General features: G+C 43.6%; 1 protein-coding gene across 7 annotated transcripts in view; it reads right to left on the bottom strand.

Annotated features, from left to right (window-relative positions):
* The window catches only part of chrm3b (cholinergic receptor, muscarinic 3b), a 746602-nt gene that overhangs the window by 249836 nt on the left and 474723 nt on the right, over positions 1–22043 (bottom strand). For 6 of the 7 annotated variants that reach the window (XR_015758371.1, XM_087991239.1, XM_087991238.1 and 3 more), the window contains exon 1: positions 14565–14737. The exons of the other annotated variant lie outside the window; for it this stretch is intronic. The gene's annotated coding sequence lies outside the window, so the exon portion shown is untranslated. Of the gene's footprint in view, positions 1–14564; positions 14738–22043 lie in introns of those variants that run through there. 7 annotated transcript variants of the gene reach the window in all.

Below are 22043 nucleotides of genomic sequence, written 5' to 3'. Positions count from 1 at the left end.
GTAATGATGCACTCCACTCCCTGTGGCAATCACTCCTGTTTCTATCTATCAACCAGGGCTTCCTGATTGGAACTTAATAACAACCCCAATCAGTTATGAGATCCACCTAGCTGACCTCATTACAATCACTGCAATGGCAGTTGCCATGTTCAATGCTTTTATTCCTCTAAGTGAATTTGTTTTGTGTTGGTGCTTACTGTGCTGGGTATGGACTGGGTGTGGACTCGTAGGAAAGTAAACAAGTTGTAGAAAGATCGAGAAGTTGGAGCTTGAAGCACGGAGAAGACATTTTAAAGCTTTGTGAATAAAACCGGTTGCATGCACAAAAACTAGTGTCATCGCTGCTTAAATCTGAGGTAAAATATACAACAGTATTGCACATTGAACTGTCCGCAAAAGACTTCATTAGCTGTAAAAATGCTTTGCAATGTCCTGCAATTGCACAAAGTGCAATGTAAATGGAAATACTTTCATTTAGAGATTAGCTCAGTTGTCAGTTGTTGTCAGGAATAAGTATGGAAAAGGAAATGGAGAAAGGAATGCCAGAAGTCTCAAGGGCAAGGATTGCTTCCACCTTCAGAAACATTTGCCAAGCGTGTGGTTGGAGATGTGGTTCTTGGATTGGGCTTAGCCGCAAAAAATCCTTCACCAATGACACAGAAACTCCTCGATGGACAATCATATTCTTCAACAAGTGTTTGCCAAAGATGAATTTCGTTGTCACTCTTTTTAAGGTTGCGATTCTATTTTTATTTCTGGTTATAAGCTGTTCTTCACTTTATAGGATCAGCTGAGCCAGACCCTTGGTTTAACAGCACCTTCAATTCTGTGCATCCACAAAGAGATGCGCTGTTTCATTGGAAGCTTCCTTTCTTTTCATCAAATAAATCACTTCTGGGATTCCTCACTGAACATAACACTGTGGCTGTCACTATCCTCCTTCAGGTGGATTTCTGGAAAGGTGGGAGCGCTATGTACCCTGCTGATTCCACGTCACATTCAAGTCATTCTGTGATCAGGCTGACTCCACATCAGAATCCCACCATAGAGAGAGAGAGAGAGAGAGAGAGAGAGAGCGCGAGAGCGAGAGCGAGAAAAGTCAATTTGGGGTGTGGGAGTCCAGAACTAGAGGGCATAGGTTCAGGGTGAGAGGTGAAAGATACAAAAGGGACCTAAGGGGTAACGTTTTCACACAGAGGGTGGTGCATGTATGAAACGAGCTGCCAAGGAAGTGGTGGAGGCTAGTACAATTACAACATTTAAAAAGCGTCTGGATGGGTATATGAATAGGAAGGGTTTGGAGGGATAAGGGCCAAGTGCTGACAAATGGGACTAGATTAGGGGAAGGATATCTGGTCGGCAAGGACGAGTTGGACTGAATGGGTCTGTTTCCATGCTGTATATCTCTGTGACTCTGACTCTATGAGAGCGCTGCATCACCATTGAGTAGCACAGCACAGAAACAGGTCCAACCTGTCCATGCTGGCCAGATATTCTAAATTAATCTCGTCCAATTTGCCAATATTTGGCCATATCCCTCTAAATCCTTCCTATTCATATACCCATCCAGATGCCTTTTAAACGTTGTAATTGTACCAGCTTCCATCACTTCCTGTGGCAGCTCATTCCACATGTACATGCACCACCATCCCTTAGGTCCCTTTTCAATTTTCTCCCCTCTCAACTTAAACCCGTGCCTTCTAGTTTTGGATTCCCCTATCCTTGTCCTTCATGATTTTATAAACCTGTAGAAGGTCACCCCTCACCTTCTGACACTCTAAAACAGCCCCAGCCTATTGTACCTCAGACCCAACCCTGGCAACAATCTTGCAAAACGTTTCTGTACATTTTCAAATTTAACAGCATCTTTCCCATAGCAGGGAGACCAGAGTTGAACGCAGAGTTGCTGCGACAGGGACTCAGGACTTGTCACAAACCTGACATCAAAAGTAGCCAACTTAGCTTTCCGATCATCAAATCTAAAATTATGTATTTAGCATTTTACAATGGATAACAAATTGTGAAGGAATTGATGAATTATACCTTTGTGGGAAGACAGGGTATTCCTCGCAAGGTCAACTGATTTATTGGAAGTTGTCTGATGTTTATTTTCTCCATGAGCAAATGCTCAGAAATCATGCGTTTAGAAAAGGTAACAGATTCACACTGCCAATGGAGAAGTGAGTGAATGATAACTATGTCTGATCATGCCCTCATCAATTTTGAAATGTTCACTCCCAGCAGCAGAAACTGAAGAACATTTGGGAAGATGGGAAGCTGGTCTTGGAGTAATTTTTCTGCATTGACCCATACTATTTTGGCCACTTGCCAATTGTCAGCATCCAACTGCCACGCAATTATCACAATCATTAGATTGAAAATAGTCGATATTGCTCAGTATATCAGGTAGTTTGCTTCAAGACACAAAGAACCTTTCTCTTTACATCATCATAAAGATATATGGTTTCAAATATTAATTTTTTACTTCAGTGATGAGATCCACCTTCCAGCCTTCGAGAAAAAAAGTTATTTCACTGAAACAAAGTGACACTTGTGTCTATTTGCATTATTGTATAGCCACGCATCATTTCATAAGGTATATGGAGACCTCAAGAAAGACTGGGAATATGAAAGGCGTTGTTTTCTGTGCTTTGGCAAAGCATTGATTAAGATAAGCAACTGGAAACAGGAAATGTTGGCATGAGCAGCATAATCTCAGGGTCAATTGATCTTTTAGGAAGCTGAGTGAACCCTTTATCGGTTATTTACAGATCATGGATGGGCTGCTCACTCAGGCAACCGCAGCCCCTCTGTTTGGGGGTGAACTTCAGAGTGGGTGGGAATGTGGACTGAGCACCCCACCTACACTGGTTCTACCCTTGCCCAAGATTTGGGGGGGGTGGGGCGGGGGGGGGGGGGGGGTTGAGTACATAATATCAAGCCCAAGGTTCCCTCTGAACACTGGAGGAAAACAGGCCCCACCAGGCAACACTTGCACCCCTGCTTTCATACATTGTGGTGGGGATAGGGAGCACTGTGAAGGTATTTGACTGTGACCATATCCACTTCTCCTAAATCAATGAGACAGCTAGCCTAATACTTATTAATCGACAGCTATGATGGATCACCTGTACTAATTATATTTTTCCTCTTCCTCCCCACCCACATTTCCTTCACCCCAGCCATTAATAAGATCTTCTGCCCTGAGAGGAGATTCCAAAAACTAGTCCCTACCAATGGGCAACTACTTTCTCATAGCGACAAGCCTGCAGCTCCATGGTCACATTTGCTTCGACTCTTCACCCACACAGGTCGGCACTGGCAAACCCACCCACCTCAACCATGCCTGCTAAGGGACCAACCCTCACACCATTATAACTCTCACACCATTATAACTCTTCAACATTTCACTTTGGAGCTCAGGGACACCTATGATTTGCAAACCTCTGCCAGTCACTCAGGGATATGAACACACACCTCATGCATCTGCACAGGGTGTACCTTATGGTTCTTAGCTTGCTCCCTCTGTACTCACTCACATTGTGGATGCAACCAGCCTCTGTCTCCTACACATTACTTCCTTAGCATACACTTGCTGAATTCAGCATTGCCTTTGGGCCTGACAGACTCTGTATCGTGCGCATTGCTGTCTCAATGCGCAAGGTTGTTAGTGCTCAGTTACAGAGTTCCAGCCTCTGTAGCCTGAATTGCTTTTCATCACAGAGGAACAGGCAGGCATTTTGTCATGGTTTAAAGCACTGAACAATCAATGATGCCCGTCGCTGTGTGGCACCATGCACCAGCAATGGCACACTGGCAGCAAAAATATTGCATGCGCTTCACCCAAAGGATCATGTGTAAAAGTCAAAAGGAGAGCATGGGAAGTGAAACATGGTGCCAGGCAGTCAGGGGGGCACTGACACAATTCATTCGATTCCAGTCCAGGAGACTGGCCACAGTCAATCAGTCAGGCACTCTGTCTTACCACAGCCCGGCAATCCAACCTTTGCGGTCCAGAGATTGGACCAGGTTAGTCCTTTAGGTCAAGTGCAAGCAGTGCAGGAATTGCAGGTAATTGAGATGTTCCCAGTGAGTGGAAAGGTCAATAGTTCTGAAGGATGAATTGGGTGAGGGCTGTTCAGTGGATAGAGTACCTGCAATACTGAGAGGTGTACTCCATGATTCTTGGTGTGATGTGTATGCAGTGGCAGAGTTCGAGTGAATAGTGACACTTGGGGTGCACGATAACTGCGGAGAAGGTATCAGCATTCATCATCTTTCTGCACTGCTGGGTGTCCAACCTCACCTGGGACAGTGCACTGACCTGGGCTATTATTTTTGGCCAGGCCAGCTTGGTCTGATGGTGTCACCTCCAGTGACAGTCAACCAGGAAAGGGACTGCCCTCATCTCCTCCACCCTTCAGGTCTCCATCCAGGAAGTGGGCACCTAGCTTGCCTTCCTTCTGGGTCAGATCTGCAATGATTAGGCCTGAGTAGCACAGTGTGAGAGCTCATCGTTGGCTTGCAGCAGCTAAAGTGAGGTGAAGCTTGTTTTTAAATATAGCTTTAAATGAGAGCTATGTACACTGGGAAGTCTCAATACTTCCAGCCACTCCGACAATCCGATTCCCACAAAAATGCACCCAAGTGCTGGGTTGCATAATGAAGAGCGGAAGATTATGTCAGAAATTTGACGCTAGACTGTGGCAGACCAGATACCATGAAACTAACCAACAGTAACTACAATGGGAAAATTACACTCCTATCAAGGGAAGGCATCTAACCTCTAACCTAATAAGTTCTGTTGTGTAAATAGGCAAGTGCTGCATTTTGCTTGTTCTATTCTTTAGACCTAGTTTTTTTTTGAAAGGTTACTTTTAGAGGGATGGCAGTGAAGGCAGTGCAATGTTCCTCTTGCAACATGTTTGAGGTGAGGGATGCCATGGTCGTCCCTGTTGATTACACTTGCAGGAAGTGCACCCATCTCCAGCTCCTCCAAGACCGTGTTAGGGAACTGGAGCTGGAGTTGGATGAACTTAGGGTCATTCGGGAGGCAGAGGGGGTCATAGATCGGAGCTTTAGGGAAGTAGTAACTCCAAAGATTGCAGACAGATGGGTGACAGTGAGGGGGACTGGGAGGAAGCAGCCAGTGCAGGGACCCCCTGCGGCCGTTCCCCTCAAGAACAAGTATACCGTTTTGGATACTTGTGGGGGGGACGACTTACCAGGGGTAAGCAATGGGGTTCAGGCCTCTGGCATGGAGCCTGTTCCCGTTGCTCAGAAGGGAAGGGTGGAGAAGAGCAGAGCAACAGTTATTGGGGACTCGATAGTTCGGGCACAGATAGGCGGTTTTGTGGGGGCGAGAGAGACTCACGTTTGGTATGTTGCCTCCCAGGTGCAAGGGTACGTGACTTCTCTGATCGTGTTTTCCGGGTCGTTAAGGGGGAGGGGGAGCAGACGAAGTCATGGTCCACATTGGCACCAACGACATAGGTAGGAAGAGGGCTGAGGATGTTAGGCAGGCTTTCAGGGAGCGAGGTTGGAACCTCAGAGTTAAAACAAACTGAGTTGTTGTCCCTGGTTTGTTACCCGTGCCACGTGATAGAGTGTCGAGGAATAGGGAGAGAGAACAGTTAAATGCATGGCTACAGGGATGGTGCAGGAGGGAAGGATTCCGGTATCTGGATAACTGGGGCTCTTTCTGGGGAAGGTGGGACCTCTATAAACAGGATGGTCTACACCTGAACCTGAAGGGCACCAGTATCCTTGGGGGGAGGTTTGCTAGTGTTCTTGGGGGGGGGGGGTGGGTTTAAACTAACTCTGCAGGGGCATGGGAACCTAGACTGTAGCTTTAGGTTGCAGGACCTGGAGTGTAGGGAGGTTAGGAACATGGCATCAATCTCAAAGGAGGGTGCCTGTAAACAGGAAAGTGGCTTGAAGTGTGTATACATCAATGCAAGAAGTATACGAAATAAGGTAGGTGAACTTGCAGCGTGGGTTGGTACCTGGGATTTCGATGTTGTGGCTATTACAGAGACATGGGTAGAACAGGGACAGGATTGGCTGTTGCAGGTTCCAGGGTTTAAATGTTTTAGTAGGGTCAGAGCTGGGGGTCAAAGAGGGGGAGGTGTGGCATTGCTTGTCAAAGATAGTATTACAGCTGTGGAAAGGACGATGGATGAAGACTCGCCATCTGAGGTAGTTTGGGCTGAGGTTAGGAATAGGAAAGGTGAGGTCTCCCAGTTAGGAGTTTTCTACAGGCCTCCTAATAGTCCTAGAGACGTAGAAGAAAGGTTTGCGAGGATGATTCAGGAGAAGAGTGAAAGTAATAGGGTGGTTGTTATGGGGGACTTTAACTTTCCAGATATTGACTGGGAAAACTATAGCGCGAGTTCGTTAGATGGGTCGGTGTTTGTCCAATGTGTGCAGGAGGGTTTCCTGACACAATATGTAGATAGGCCAACAAGAGGTGAGGCCATACTGGATTTGGTTCTGGGTAACGAACCAGGCCAGGTGTTAGAATTGGAGGTAGATGAGCACTTTGGGGACAGTGACCACAATTCGGTGACTTTTACTCTAGTGATGGAGAGGGATAAGTGTGCACTGCAGGGCAAGAGTTATAGCTGGGGGCAGGGAAATTATGATGCGGTGAGGCACGACTTAGGATGTGTGGCTTGGAAAAGTAGGCTTCAAGGGAAGGGCGCAATTGATATGTGGAGCTTGTTCAAGGAACAACTATTGAGTGTCCTTGATAAGTATGTACCTGTCAGGCAGGGAGGAAAGGGTCGTGTGAGGGAGCCGTGGTTTAATAAGGAATTGGAATCCCTTGTTAAAGGGAAGAGGGCGGCCTATGTAAAGATGAGGCATGAAGGTTCAATTGGGGTGATTGAGAGTTATAAGGTAGCCAGGAAGGATCTGAAGAGAGAGCTAAGAGCAGCAAGGAGGGGACATGAAAAGTCCTTAGTTGGTAGGATTAGGGAAAACCCAAAGGCTTTCTACAGGTATGTCAGGAATAAAAGAATGACTAGGGTAGGAATAGGTCCAGTCAAGGATAGTAGTGGGAAGTTGCATGTGGAGGCTGAAGAGATTGGGGAGACACTGAATGAATACTTTTCATCAGTATTCACTCAGGAACAGGACATTGTTGCCGATGTGAATACTGAGTCACAATTAATTAGAATGGACGGCTTTGAGGTATGTAGGGAAGAGGTGTTGGAAATTCTGGAAAGGGTGAAAATAGATAAGTCCCCTGGGCCTGATGGCATTTATCCTAGGATTCTCTGGGAAGCAAGGGAGGAGATTGCAGAGCCATTGGCCTTGATTTTTATGTCCTCGTTGTTTACAGGAATAGTGCCAGAAGACTGGAGGCTAGCAAATGTGGTTCCCTTGTTCAAGAAGGGGAGTAGGGATAACCCTAGTAACTATAGGCCGGTGAGTCTCACTTCTGTTGTGGGCAAAGTCTTAGAGAGAATTGTAAGGGATAGGATTTATGAACATCTGGATAGGAATAATGTGATCAAGGAGAGTCAGCATGGTTTTGTGAAGGGCAGGTCGTGCCTCACAAATCTTATTAAATTCTTTGAGAAGGTGACTAAGGAGGTGGACGAGGGTAAAGTAGTAGATGTGGTGTATATGGATTTTAGTAAGGCGTTTGATAAGGTTCCCCATGGTAGGCTACTGCAAAAAATACGGAGGTATGGCATTGAGGGTGAGTTGGAGGTTTGGATTAGGAATTGGCTGGCTGGAAGAAGACAGAGTGTAGTAGTTGATGGTAAAGGTTCATCTTGGAGTGCAGTTACTAGCGGTGTTCCGCAAGGATCTGTTTTGGGACCATTGCTGTTTGTCATTTTTATAAATTACCTGGAAGAGGGGCTAGAAGGTTGGGTGCGCAAGTTTGTGGATGATACGAAAGTCAGTGGAGTTGTTGACAGTGAGGAAGGATGTGTCAGTTTACATCGGGATATAGATAAGCTGCAGAGCTGGGCAGAAAGGTGGCAAATGGAGTTCAATGTAGCTAAGTGTGAGGTGATTCACTTTGGTAAGAGTAACAAGAAGATGGGGTACTGGGCTAATGGTCGGATACTTGGTAGTGTGGATGAGCAGAGGGATCTTGGTGTCCATGTACACAGATCTTTGAAAGTTGCCACCCAGGTAAATAGTGCGGTGAAGAAGGCATATGGCGTGCTGGCTTTTATTGGTAGAGGAATTGAGTTCCAGAGTCCTGAGGTCATGTTGCAGTTGTATAAGACTCTGGTGAGGCCGCATCTGGAGTATTGTGTGCAGTTTTGGTTGCATACTATAGGAAGGATGTGGAGGCACTGGAACGGGTGCAGAGGAGGTTTACCAGGATGTTGCCTTGTATGGTAGGAAGATTGTATGAGGAAAGGCTGAGGCACTTGGGGCTGTTTCATTGGAGAAAAGAAGGTTTAGGGGTGACTTGATAGAGGTGTACAAGATGATTAGGGGTTTAGATAGGGTTGACCATGAGAACCTTTTTCCACGTATGGAGTCAGCTATTATGAGGGGGCATAGCTTTAAATTAAGGGGGGTAGGTATAGGACAGATGTTAGGGGTAGATTCTTTACACAGTGAGTCGTGAGTTCATGGAATGCCCTGCCAGTAGCAGTGGTAGACTCTCCCTCTTTATGGGCATTTAAACGGGCATTGGATAGGCATATGGAGGATAGTGGGCTAGTGTAGGTTAGGTGGGCTTGGATCGGGGCAACATTGAGGGCCAAAGGGCCTGTACTGCGCTGTATTCTTCTATGTTCTATCTCATGACAAAAATCCTTGTAAGACGGTAGAACATTTACGGTAGAACAGCTTATCACTAACATTGTGTAATACACGTAAAATGATGAAATATTTTTCCATAACCAAAGGTTGTATGTATCTCCTCTGCTAATTCTGTAATGTTTATCCTGTGTAAACAGTCCCCTCTCACTCACTGATGGTGTAGTTTTGATGGCTGCCCCTATATTTGACCGTTAGCCTTTTCATTCCTGCCACTCACCTCAGACCTCTCATTGCCTCAGCTGTTCTCTCATGCTCAATTTCTTCAATGTCTTAGTGCTTGTACCCATTAAATGACTGTGCTGCTTCAATTTCTGTATTTCTGTATAAATTCTGATTTTGTTTCCAATGTATCCACACGCCTGCTTGGAATTAATTTCTCTGTTCTTATGCATGCGAAAAGCTGCCTCCCCACCTTTCAGATGCCAATATACCTGCTGCATATTTCAAACATCCTTCTTATTGTCTCAAATTTTTAGCATTTTGCTCTTTTGCCTGCGTGCACCCAATCCCATTCCTCCTGACCGCCATCCTTGCTTAGCAGAAGGACACTAATGCAAGTGAACAAGGCTGCCACTAGAGGTCACATGCAAGTGAATATTGTAACATGAGACTACACATTTTCTGCAGCACAAAACCCAGTAAATAAATGCTATTTTTTACAGCTTATGTCTCAACATCAAAACTCAATTTTGCAAAAAGCAAAACCTGCCAAATCTTTTGATTCTGTTGATCAACGCTCCAAAACAAAAGCAAGATTGTCAAAGAGCATTGCATGTATTGACATGCAGATGGCATGGATTGTTCGTTCTGTTGCTCAGCTAAGCATGAATATAACACTACATTTTTACATGCTTTTAATGTTTACGAAATGTCGTAGAGGGGAAATTGGATATATCAGCAGGGCGACTTACCAAGTGCTGAAATTGCAGTGTTTAAGAAAGATCTTAAAGGTGACGAGAGAGATACTGCATTTTCTTGTAATGTGGAGGGTTTATGAAGCGGAGGCGATTTAGTGAGACAAAGGTATGAAAGGGAATTCATTGTGTGCTAACATTGAAGGTACAGGCTCTCAGAATGAAGCACGTTGAGCAGGAAATTTATAAGAAGGTAGGGTCATGGGAATAAAGAGTTCAAGAAGTGAGTGTGATGTAGGGGCTGAAACACTGGATAAAGTTGTCAGGATGGAAAAGGATGAAGTCATGAAGAGACTTGAACATTTGAAGCAGAACTTTAAACTTTAATTGTGGAAGTTGGCTGTCAACATAAAATGAGTTCGGCAGGGAAGATCAGCCAGGATGAAACAGGACACTGCTGCTACAAACAGGGACCAGCCTGAAGGATAATAGCGATGGTGAGGGTATATCATTTGCAGTTGGAATAGAAGAGAGCAACTTCCTTTGCTGGATTTATTTTTCTTGAGGAAATTGTCACTTATCCAAGGTGGGATGTCAACTAAGTAGAAACAAAATTAGAAGTTGCTGGAAAAGCTCAGCAATCTGGCAGCATCCGTGAAGAGGTATTGGAGTTAACTTTTCGGGTCTAGTGACCCTTCCCCAGAGGAAAGGCAGAAATGTATATAAGTAGAGTGGGTTACAAGTTTTGTAAAATGAGCACTATTCCATTTCTTATTATTTATAGAAATTTATTTTCTGACACTCGCATTACAAAAGCTATGTGCATGTATTTACAGACCAGAAGCATCTTCAGTATTTAAGGGAGTTTTTAAAACCTGCTCAGAGTACAGGACTTTTTTTAATTCATGGAAGGGTGAGAGGTCAGTGTCTTTGGATTGTGGAAATATCTTAGGATCAGATAGTGGACCGATTTGTAGTTTCCAAAGAAAGGATACAATGAAGCAGTCTATGAAAGTCAGAAAGCACCTTGCAGCTCTTCTGCCTCACATAGAAAGGAAAGCATGACACTTTAAACTTGGTTCTCCTCTTCATGCTGAGGTAAGATGCCTGTCTGTTACTTTGAGCCTATGGTCACCCTGGTCCAGCCGCAGGATGTTTCTCAGTAAGAAGGTGCTTGCCACTGCAGACATGGAGAACCCAGACTGAAACGCCTGTTTATCATCCAGCGTCACATCAGATGTGCTGGCCAGCCGTCAGAAAGGAGCAGACGACTGCTTTTTAGTCCCTGATGAAGCTGAAGCCTGAAAGAGTTGAGGTTGTGGTCTTAGATACCTTTCATCAATTAAAAGGCATTATGCACCTAAAATCTGCTCAGAGCTGTCCTGAGAATAGACCAAATTGGGGTGAAGGCCCTGCAGATGTGGACCGAAAGCACCCTGGACTTATCCAGGGTGGAATCCATAGGAAACAGTGGTGAATGGTAATGACAGTGAAGTGAAAGCTGCAGACTCAGACATGTTCATTCATGGAATGGAAAGAAATGCTGGAAAGCCACGGGAGAGGAAACAGCGACAAGCCACACAGTGATTTGCCCCAGCGAGGAAGTGGCTTATACCGTGTGGTTTGCCCGAGGCCGCACAGCGCCAAGGGGTTAGGCTGGAGTTTGAGCTTGGGGTAGAAAATTAGCAATAGGCCATAATGGACAAACATGCCTTGCTTCTCATTGTTGTCTTGCCTGACTGCAGGCTGTACAGGCACGGAAAGATTCCAATAGTCATTAAGTAAAGAGACACTTGGAACTATAAAGCATTTTCTAATTTATTAACTCATAATATTCTCAGGACAAAACAAACCTTGGGTGAGGAGGCAGTGGATGATTAAAGGAAGTGGTAATTGAGAGGTAGTGAGATTATCACTGGGTTTAATTCAAACCCAGAATGAAGGGGTTAAAGCTCACTCTGACACCCCCACCAATCATACATCAGTGACCTTATGTTAGACTAAAGGCTCTCTGATTGTTAAACATGGAAACATTTACAGAGAGCATGATTGAGAATTTTTTTGACGTGTGACAGACTAGATCCAGAGTTCCACACAGTCAGACAATTCAGACATTTTTGACTGAGGGGAATAAATGGATGCAAATTGATTTGGATAGAAATAGTCATTACTTTCAGTAGATATAGTCATTAGAGAGTCATTAATAAACCTAAACAGCTGATCCATAAAACTTACATTTTTAAGGAAATCATGAGATCAATAACAATCCTTTTCTCTCCTGTAAACTAACTTAAGGGCAAAAAGTTACATTCAATTGTTGACAGCTCAGAAAAAGTAATGATCCTTTCATCATATCTTCACACAGTATGGATATTTGGAACACGTTTTGCCTTTCGCTTCAAAATTGTCTCCTCCACAGAAAAATGTTCCTATATTTGGGCTGAATTAATTCATAGAATCTTTAACTTTGTTTTCCAAAACTTTGTTGCCATTTCGAGGAGTATCATTTGATCATCAGTTGTGTACTTGTGCAGAATGCTCCTGATACGAACCTTAGGTAACATTGCAAATGGTCATAGTCGCTTCAAGGTAGGATCATTCCCATAAAAATTACAATGTCATCAGACAATTTTAAAGAAAAAAATTGATGTTTTGCACATTTACAGAAGGAAAAGCTACATAGAAAACAATTGTGACCTATAGTGAGTAACCAGTTTGATTTAACCAAGGGGAGTCCAGATCACATCACGATCTGGCCATTTAATAACGCAATCTTGACTTGGCTACATTCAGAAGATGGCAACACATGTTCATTTTAAAAGAAAAAGCTGTGCTTTAATGCAGCTTATTTTGGTAGAAATTTGCAGTCCCATTTTTGTCCAAAATGTGTGCACAGGCTATAATTGGGATATGATTCCAGTGGCAAGCCAGTATATGTCCAGTCTTGTTCTAAGAACACAGGCAGTGTGTTACGGCAGACTATTTAACCATGGGTGACTCGCAATCAAGCCCAAATTTGTTGTTGACAACATTTTGCACACACTTAAAAAGGACAGTGACCAGCAGCAGAATCCATAGTTGATTTCCCCCGCCTCCCGATAGCCCAGCAAGACCAAACCCACTTATCTCAGCCAACCTGTGATTCCTTAGGTCAGAGAGTAGGGGCTCGAAATCTGAATCATGTTAATTAGTGGCACAGAGTCTCCCTTTTAACCTATGGATGGGGGAGGGTACTTCCAACTTGGGACTGTGGTTTCATTGATGACAGCTGATATGTCCTCGAGGCAGGATGATGTTCCTGCTATTGGAAGAATTATCCTCTATTCTCTCACAGAATTTAATAATAAAGGGACTATCAGATGTTTCTTAACCCTTTAAAGCCTGATACTGCATTGCAGACATCCAAAGAGATACAATTAACTGTTGAAGTGCTGAAGCAGATATATCCCCGATATACAATTCTCACCTAATCCTATCGAAAACAAAAAAAATTCAAGCGATCCATGGAGTTTTGAACTGCACTACACCTGTAATTGATTGTTGATTCTGATTATTGAAGATCTCAATTTATAGCAAAGCACATTTTCACCTTTGTGAAGGATACACATTCACTTTTTGCTTTAGAAACTGTGGGAAGTTCAGGGCTGAAAATCTGCTTTTATTTCTTAATAATTACTGAAGGGTCAATCCATGCAAACATGCCCCAACTTTTAACCTTAGCAAAATGTGACAGAGACAAGGCTTTTCAGGGGAGTCTGCTGTTTCATTCAAAAGTCTACCAAATCTCTGACCATTCATTGAAAAGAAAACGTAGGAACCTTTTGCCACATCATCTCACCCAGCAGTTTGACATCAGTTAGCTTTTTTGCTTAAATCTATCAATCTATGAATGATTGCAACCGGGTTGGTTCCGTGTCAGGTTTTGGATTGTTTGATTAGGAGGAAGGGAGAAAAAAACACAGCAAGGGGGAAGGCAGCCGGCGGTCACAAGATTAATTGCTTGCTGTTTATTTTTTACGAATGGCAAAGTGTAATTGCAGTGATCTCGACAGGCTGTTCACGGAAATAAATGAACACACTAGCCAGGCGTTTTAACCACTAATTAATGACTACTGTTTTTCAGGTGGAAATCTGATTTCTGACTGACCCAACTTCCCACAGTCGCCCTGAAGTGTCCCAATCGTTCCCCACCAGCCAGTTTGTATATTCCCCCTCAGCATCTATTGCTCCACGTTTACATTGATCGGCTTGGCTCTCGGAGACTGGCAGAATGAAATAACTGGTAGCTTTTGTTTTAAAAAAAAAGTCAAAAGAGATCCATCCGGGCAAAGACCCGGTGACGGAAAACAGGTGATCAAAACTCAAATGTGGTTCCCTGAGCTGAACGCACCCACAAATTATTACTCAGCAGTAAAACAGATTACCACCGACTTCACTGAGCAAGGCTGGCCCGATTGGAGCTCTGCGCTCGCCAGGGTCTACACTTCGGGTCACACCGACCTCTTCACTCGATCCAACACCAGACAGTGCGACACAGCCCCCAGTTACTTCCCCTCATCAAATTATAACTAGCCTTCAAAGCACTTTGAAAGTGTGATCTCCAAGGTGCTGAGGGGGGGAATTAAAGGGAAAAAAACACCCTGATTACCCGGGGGAAAGAGAAAAAAAAAGAGGAAAAGAATTCGTCCCTTACGACAGGTTCAATGCTCTGACATTAGGAGCCGGCTTCCGATGAAAACTTCGCTAAACTACAGCGTTCAGCAGGCGTGCCTTATTTTGGGAGGGGGTGGGTGGATACACCTGCTTTTTACCCGTCACCTATCTGACAATGTGGCATCCTTCGCAAATATTATCAACACTGCAATGAGAATCGGTTCTTCTGTGAATATTCCCAAAAAAACAAGCAGCGCTTACCTTTCCCATTCTCCGCAGGTACGGTTTGGATGTGACAGACTGAACAAGTAACTTGGCTGTCCCATTGTATGCAATAATCCACCAAAGCAAAACTTGGCCAATTCTAACGGGTCTCTCTCATTGTGGTACTTTCCGTCTCCTTTCAGTTAGTCCCTTGCCGTGTTCGCGCTGTCTATTACCGTCTGCTTGTTGGCTTCGAACCTCTGTTGCACTGCCCAGTACATACAGTACTGGAAATACCTTCAGGCGCTTGGAAATTGATGCCGCCCATGTGCCGATCTGATTTGTTGCTGTGCTGGTGATGTCATGGCTGGCACACCTACTTGATCTATATGCACGCTGTGAATTTGAAGGATAGCTGAGGAATGTCGAATGCACAGGGCAGCAAGCTGTGCTGCTCTGTTCAGGTCACACACTTGCTCAGCTTCATGGATGATGCTACAAAGGTCATTTCCAACTCCATTCTGCTATTAAAATGCATTGAATAGCATTTGCAATTGACCCTGCCTCCCATACAGCTTACTTCCCCAAATTATGCACAATTTGATACAACTTCTACTTAAAGATTTACCTATAAATGAATTAAATCACTAAATATTAAAGCAATTTAATATAAATCCACAATCCATAAGAGGTAGACATTGCCAGCATGTTTAAGTAAAAGTTGCTGCAGCCGAGATTTAGCACAGAAGTTCTCTGTACATTACTTTCTAATTATATAAATATTCCAAAGGTCTTGCTATATATTTAAGCAATAATTGACAAGGGAGGTGCATGTAATCATTCTTTGCTAAGCAACAATGATAAACCTGTCACTGGCATTGGTTTCAAAAGTGCCCAGTGATGCCACGTCTTTGAGCCCATTGTTTAAATTAGTCCTAGTATTCCATTCACTAATCTGTCAGAATGGGGAAAAGAAAATCGATCGCCATTTTAAAATTAAATCTCCCAATGGTTTTCCAACTTCTAATAGCAACTGCTGATGTGAACAGAATCTTAATACACAGATATGATGAGATCACAGTAAAATTCTAAAACCAACCTTCTGAGTATGTCACTATGGCCAATCATATTATTTATAACTCTTCCTCAGTATTTGTAAGTCATTCAGCAGAATGGTTATTAATCCTTGAAGATCACTTGCATTATTATTATTTTACAAGGAACAAAGATTTGCAATTCTATTGGTTCATTCTGTAAAACAAATGACAACCCACAACAGAGAAGCTTTCCAGCTTCTGAATGTCAACAGTACTCCAGGGATGAGTTATAGTTTGAAACTAATTGATGGCTAATTGTGACTACTTAACCAGAACAGTATTTTATTTCCCTTAACCGTGCATTCTCTTGAGGATGTAGCAGCTAGTGTTGGTGTGTCAGCTCAGTGGCACCCCTTGTGAAAATGGTTAACTTTCAAGTTCTGAGCCCAGGCAGTGAATGCCCTTGTGGCATTTGCCAATGGGTGCATTGCAACCAAGTCAGATCTTGTCCTTCTCTGACATCTAGCAGAAAGAATGCCATTCCGATAGACACTGATAAATTGGACACTTTATGTCTTTCCCCAGTCGAAAGCCACAAGAGAATGTGAGAGCAGCTAATTCAGCACCAGAGCAGGAAATCAATTTGGGGCTTTCTTGGCCCTTGGGGATCATTAGCATGTATTTATACCTGAAACCATCAAGGGCAAACAATGTATTTTCTCTTTAAATCGTCCTGTAATTACATCTGCTCGTTTAGTGAGTGAAATGCAAAAGGAAAATTAAAGAATCTTTTGGACTGTTGTATCCAGCCAATACAGACAGCTTCCTCTGCAGTGCAGCTTTGTAGCAAAAGTAGGTTTAACATGAAACCGAATCATGTAGCAAAGACTATAATCAAGTCTTACTGAGTTCGGACATGCTTTTTTCTCCCTCGTCCACTAGTCTTGACATTCAGCAATTCACTAGTGACCTGCAGCTGTACATTTTCAATGCACACTTGCTTCCCTCTTCCAGTCAGAGGTCAAGGGGAGATGGAAAGACACATGTGGTTCAGCAAAAATGTTACGCTTAACAGAGTAGAGGAAATGAATCACAAGTGAGTACCAAAAGATCCACATAAGGTGTTATTGCTTTGACTTCTCATATCATTACTATCAGGTGGCAGGGACAATCTGAGAAACAGGGGACAGCCTTACAATACCAAAGACAATTGGATATCATATGGATAAGAACAGATAAGTCTGAACAGAGATGATGGCTCTGATTAAAGAAGAGCAGAGAAACAAATAAGTGGGAGGAAAGGAACCAGCAAACATAGATAAACCAGATATCCAAAGAGAGAAGGAATAAAATATACAAAAACTTGAATAGACAGAGATAGAGCGAGCAAATGAGAGATATACACACATACAACCATATAAATAGGGAAACAAAAAAAAAGAGAAACATTAACATTGACAGCAAAGAAAAGCTGAATGAAACTGTTATGGATTTTGTCAAAACCAATAAACAGGAATGAAGAGAAATACAGAAATGCTAGGCAGAAAACACTATAGGCTCTCAATATGTGATAGTCACCAAGTAATCCTACAGAATTCACAAGAATCTAATCAGAGTGTGGTACAAATGTGGAACTCACTACCATTGGGAGAGGTGAGACAAATGGTTTAGTTGCACTGAAAAGGAAATGAGACAATCTATGAGAGGTAATGAAATAACTGGTCACAATAGTAGATTTAGAAAAAAGAATAGAGGAGGAGGATTGCTTGCCGCATCATGGACAATTTGGGTCAAATGGCCTTTGATAATCCTTGCAATATGAAAAACTGACAGAACATAATCTAAACCTGAGAGAGAAATAATATATGAATCAAGTTTCAACTGTTCCATTTTGATTCTTACATTAATAATTCTTTATATCATTTTGAGCTTGTTGTTAATGACTATTTGACTACAACATGGATCATTTAGACCCAGTGAATGGTGAGGACAGAGAAAACCCTAGGGGTGGAAAGATGTGGAAGAAAAAAGAAGATAATTATGGTGGTGGGGGCACATAATGGGGAATAATGTGTAATTCTGTGCTTTTGAAAGTATTGGGTTGGAGAGCACAGGAAAAGAAATCTAGAGGGCGGATGATATCTCCGATGCTATTTGTTGTACCTATGCTGGTTCTACCAAGGACATCTTGTGGGCAAAAAAAAGACAGTCAGAATCACAGTGATGGTGAGCAAAGAGAACATTGGACAGCATTTTCATCTTCAGGATGGATTGCAGATGTTAAGAAATTTCCGAAATTGGTGTGCTGGCCTTCAAAAACATTGCCTGACCAAATGGGCTTTCCATTCTGGTAGGGAACTTGAAGGTTGGGTGCATGCTGAGGATAGTCTTGCCATCCCCAGAAATAGTGTGGGGACAAGTGTGTGGAATTAAAGTGCATGGGATTGGAGATTATTTACTGATTGGTTGGTGGACAGAAAACAAATGAATTAAACGAGTCTTTATCTGATTGGCAGGTAGTGACTAATGGTCTACCGCAGTAATCAGTGCTGAGACCCCAGCTACTCACAATATATATGAATGATTTGAATGAGGGAACTAAATGTAATATCTCCAAATTTGCAGATAACACAAAGCTGAGTGGGAGGGTGAGCAGTAAAGAGGCTGCAGAGATACTTCAGTGTGATTTGCACAGGCTGAGTCAGTGGGCAAAGCGCGGCAGATGCATTATAATATTGAAAAATGTGTGGTTGTCCGCTTTGGTAGAAGAACAGCTAATGCGACGCCACTGTTTAAAGAGGGAGTTAGACAAAGATGGGAAATTATTGACCAGTTAGCTTAACTTCTGAAGTGGGGAAGATGCTTAAATCTATTATCAAGGAAAAAATAGCAAGGCATCTAGATAGACGTGGCCTGTTTGGGCAGACACAGCGTGGGTTCATGAAGGGCAGGTCATGCTTAACTAATCCTTTGGAATTCTATGAAGATATTGTGAGCACAGTGGACAACAGGGACCCAGTGGATGTGGTGTACCAAGATTTCCAAAAGGCCTTTGACATGGTGCCGCACAAGAGGCTGCTAAAAAAGGTAAAGATGCATGGCATTATCGGTAAAGTATTAGCATGATAGAGGATTGATTGACTAACGAGAAGCAAAGAGTGTGGATATATGAGTGCTATTCTGGTTGGCAATCATTAACTAGTTTCTGGATTAGTGGTGCTGGAAGAGCACAGCAGTTCAGGCAGCATCCAAGGAGCTTCGAAATCGACGTTTCGGGCAAAAGCCAATCATCAGGAATAAAGGCAGTGAGCCTGAAGCGTGGAGAGATAAGCTAGAGGAGGGTGGGGGTGGGGAGAAAGTAGCATAGAGTACAATGGGTGAGTGGGGGAGGGGATGAAGGTGATAGGTCAGGGAGGAGAGGGTGGAGTGGATAGGTAGAAAAGGAGTTAGGCAGGTAGGACAAGTCCAGACAAGTCATGGGGACAGTGCTGAGCTGGAAGTTTGGAACTAGGGTGAGGTGGGGGAAGGGGAAATGAGGAAACTGTTGAAGTCCACATTGATGCCCTGGGGTTGAAGTGTTCCGAGGTGGAAGATGAGACGTTCTTCCTCCAGGTGTCTGGTGGTGAGGGAGCGGCGGTGAAGGAGGCCCAGGACCTCCATGTCCTCGGCAGAGTGGGAGGGGGAGTTGAAATGTTGGGCCATGGGACAGTGTGGTTGGTTGGTGCGGGTGTCCCAGAGATGTTCCCTAAAGCATTCTGCTAGGAGGCGCCCAGTCTCCCCAATGTAGAGGAGACCGCATCGGGAGCAACGGATACAATAAATGATATTAGTGGATGTGCAAGTAAAACTTTGATAGATGTGGAAGGCTCCTTTAGGGCCTTGGATAGAGGTGAGGGAGGAGGTGTGGGCGTAGGTTTTACAGTTCCTGCGGTGGCAGGGGTAAGTGCCAGGATGGGAGGGTGGGTTGTAGGGGGGTGTGGACCTGACCAGGTAGTCATGGAGGGAACGGTCTTTGCGGAAGGCAGAAAGGGGTGGGGAGGGAAATATATTCCTGGTGGTGGGGTCTGTTTGGAGGTGGCAGAAATGTTGGCAGATGATTTGGTTTATGCGAAGGTTGGTAGGGTGGAAGGTGAGCACCAGGGGCGTTCTGTCCTTGTTATGGTTGGAGGGGTGGGGTCTGAGGGCGGAGGTGCGGGATGTGGACAAGATGCGTTGGAGGGCATCTTTAACCCCGTGGGAAGGGAAATTGCGGTCTCTAAAGAAGGAGGCCATCTGGTGTGTTTTCTGTGGTGGAACTGGTCCTCTTGGAAGCAGATATGGCAGAGGCGGAGGAATTGGGAATATGGGATGGCATTTTTGCAAGAGGTAGGGTGGGAAGAGGTGTAATCCAGGTAGCTGTGGAAGTCGGTGAGTTCGTAAAAAATCATTAACTAGTGGTGTGCCTCAGGAATCAGTGTTGGGACCACAAATATTGACAATTTACATAGATGATTTGGAGTTGGGGACCACGTGTAGTATGTCAAATTTTACAGATGACACTAAGATGAATAGCAGAGCAAAGTGTGCAGAGGACTGTGAAACTTTGCAGAGGAACAAAGATACTCTAAGTGAGTGGGCAAAGGTCTGGCAGATGGAATATAATGTTAATAAATGTGAAGTCATCCATTTTGGTAGGAGTAATAGTAAAAAGGACTATTACTTGAATGGTAAAAAGTTGCAGCATGCTGCTATGTGGAAGGATCTGGGTGTCCTTGTGCATGAATCACAGAAGGTTGGTCTGCAGGTACAACAAGTAATTAGGAAAGCAAATGGAATTTTGTCCTTCATTGCTAAAGAGATTGAGTTTAAAAGCAGGGAGGTTGTGTTGCAGCTGCATAGGAAGGCCACACCTGGAGTACTGTGTTTTGGTCTCCTTACTTGAGAAAGGATGGGCTAGCACTGGAAAGGGTACAGAAGAGGTTCACTAGGTTGATTCCGGAGTTGAGAGGATTGGTTTATGAGGTGAGACTGAGTAGAATGGGATTATATTCATTGAAATTTAGAGGAATGAGAGGAGAATCTTATAGAAATATATAAAATTATAAAGGCAAGACAGATGCAGAGAGGATGTTTCCACTGGCAGGTGAAACTAGGACAAGAGGGCATAGCCTGAAAATTCGAGGGAGCAGATTTAGGACTGAATTGAGAAGGAACTTCTTCAGCCAGAGGATTGTAAATCTATGGAATTACCTGCCCAGGGAAGTAGTTGATGCTACCTCAGTAAATACTTTTACAGCTAAGTTTCTTTTGAACAATAAAGGAATTAAAGGTTATGGTGAGTGGGCATGTAAGTGGAGCTGAGGCCCCAAAAAGATCAGCCATGAACTTATTGAATGGCAAAGCAGGCTTGAAGGGCCAGATGGCCTACTCCTGCTCCCAGTTCTTATGTTCTGATGTTCCTGATAGCAGGGGAATCCAGAACCACTGGTCACATCTAAGATATGGGGTAAACCATTTCGGACTGAGATGTGGAGAAATGTCTTCATCCAGAGAGTAGTGAGCCTGTTGGATTTACTACCACAGAAAGCTATCGAGGCCAAAGCATTGCATGATTTCAAGAAGGAGTTGGGAAAGAAAGGTAGACATGGAATAGACTTTGAAAGAACGGAATGGGAATTAAGGAGAACCGGACAAAGGGAAAGGTATGTGATAGGGTGGAGGGCAGGAAAGATTAAATCACAAAAGGTTTCATTGTACAAAGCCTGATGGAATAATTATTGAACAAGTACAGGAATAAAGTAAGCACACAGTGCAGCAGTCTGTAAAGAAAGCAATTGTGGTGGTGGAGGCATGTAAGGGGAAATAATGTGTAATCATATAGTGGTGGTTTGAAGAGCAGAGCGAAAGAAATCTAGGTGGAGAATTACACTTCCCATTGTAATTGTTGTACCTGGTTCAACTAAGGACATGATGTGGGAATAAAAATACAGTGAGAATCACAGTGATGGTGAGTAAGGAGGATATCTTCAAGGTGGTCGTAGAAGTGTGTCCAGAAAATGTGTGGATGTCCGGAGAGTCCCAGCCTGAACACAGATGAGGGATAAAATGATCCAGCGGTAAAAGAAGACACAAAGCAAAGAGGGGAGAAGGTTATGATTGAAAATAGTTGAATATTGCAAAGTCCAGAAGTTGTAATCTTCCCTGTCCTTCACCCTATCACAGACCTTCACTTTCATTCTTTCTCGTATTCTTTCCTCTCTCATTTGCTCCAAACATGTTGCATTTTAGACTCCTCTCAGTTCTGATGAATGATTACAGATCTGAAAGGTTAAGTCTGTTTTGCTTTCCACACCTGCTGAGTATTTCCAACATCTTCTGTAGTTACTTCAACTTCCCAGCATCTGTTGCATTGTGCCAACTCAAATGGAGATTACCATGAATGCAATGTGTCGCATGCTCCTATTAATGCCCAACCAGTTGGTTGGCCCATGCAAGTACCACATGAAATAACAAATCCTTG

The sequence above is a fragment of the Chiloscyllium plagiosum genome, unplaced genomic scaffold, assembly GCF_037043375.1.
Source record: "Chiloscyllium plagiosum isolate Xiang-an unplaced genomic scaffold, Cpla_swu_hap1 HiC_scaffold_10, whole genome shotgun sequence".
In the NCBI taxonomy this organism is placed as follows: domain Eukaryota; kingdom Metazoa; phylum Chordata; class Chondrichthyes; order Orectolobiformes; family Hemiscylliidae; genus Chiloscyllium; species Chiloscyllium plagiosum.
This window is presented reverse-complemented; position numbering and strand designations above follow the sequence as displayed.